Source organism: Trichechus manatus, unplaced genomic scaffold (genome assembly GCF_000243295.1).
Source record: "Trichechus manatus latirostris isolate Lorelei unplaced genomic scaffold, TriManLat1.0 scaffold00244, whole genome shotgun sequence".
NCBI lineage: Eukaryota > Metazoa > Chordata > Mammalia > Sirenia > Trichechidae > Trichechus > Trichechus manatus.
In genome coordinates this window covers 221,683-223,111 of record NW_004444180.1, presented here as the reverse complement: position 1 = coordinate 223,111, position 1,429 = coordinate 221,683, and positions in this window count along the sequence as shown.

Below are 1,429 nucleotides of genomic sequence, written 5' to 3'. Positions count from 1 at the left end.
ATGTTGCCCTATGACAATGGTTAACACTCTCACAACACATCAACAATATCCTCACTCAACCTTGGGTTCCCTATCACCAGCTTCCTTGTCCCCTTCTGCTTTCTGGCCCTTGTCACTGGTGGTTAATATTTTTATGACGTATTATTTTCATTTTATAAATTTCAACTTTTCTTCATCTTTATATCAAAGTTAAAGGAACCCTGGTGGTGCAATGATTAAGTGCTCGGCTGCTAACCAAAAGGTTGGTGGCTTAAACCCACCTAGTGGCTCCACAGGGGAAAAGACCTGGCAATGTTCTCCTGTAAAGATTACAGCCTAGAAAACCCTATGGGGCAGTTCTACTCTGTCATCTGGGGTCACTACAAGTCAGAATCAAATCGATGGCACCTAACAACAATGTCAAAGTTTCGTGTCCTGTAAGAAGAATGGAGTTTCTAGTTTTAAGTTAACTCCAGCCCTCGTTAACTTCTATTCGGGTATGTTTAATACCTTTCTCTTTGATTTCACTTGGTTTTATCTACTGTGCATTTCTTTCCCTCCCTTTTCTTTCTTTGAATTGATAATTCTTTGATTATTCTACTTTTGTCTTAGCAGTGCTGTAAGTGTGCATTCTACTTCTGTACTTTTAATGCTTAGCCTACACATTACAACATGCCATTCAAATTTATTAAACTCCAATATATATGTTAGTGATTTAAATATTTCATAGACAATGAAAACACCCCTTAGAAACTTTAAATCTCACTGTTGGTCAAATTTTACCTTATCTTTTTTTTTTTCTTTGCATTTTAATTTTCCTTATGCGCATGCTGCTTATATATTCAGTTTGTATGCAACTCAAAATTTCCTATTTTTTTCTAATTTCTTATTTGACAGCTGGCTATGTAGAAATATATTGTTATGTCTATCTATCTATCAGTACCTTTCATTACTGATTTCTAGATTAATCCCACTCCAATTATAGAACATACAATGATTGATTTAAATAATTTAAAATTGTTTAAGATTTGCTTTGTTGTTGTTGTTAGGTGCTGTCCAGTCAGTTCCGACTCACAGCAACAGTATGTACAACAGAACAAAACACTGCTCAGTCCTGTGCCATCCTCACAATCTTCGTTATGTTTGAGCCCATTGTTGCAGCCACTGTGTCAGTCCATCTCATCTAGGGTCTTCCTCCTTTTTGCTGACTCTCTAATTTACCAAGCATGATGTCCTTCTCCAGGGCCTTGTCCCTCCTGATAACACATACAAACTATGTGAGACAAAGTGTCTCCATCCTCGCTTCCAAGGAACACTCTGGCTGTATTTCTTTTCTTTTTTCCCATACAAAAACGTATACATATGTTGTTATGTGACTCTAATTGCTCTCCCCATACTGTGACAGCACACTCCTCCTTTCCACCCCTGATTCCCCATGTCCGTTCAACCA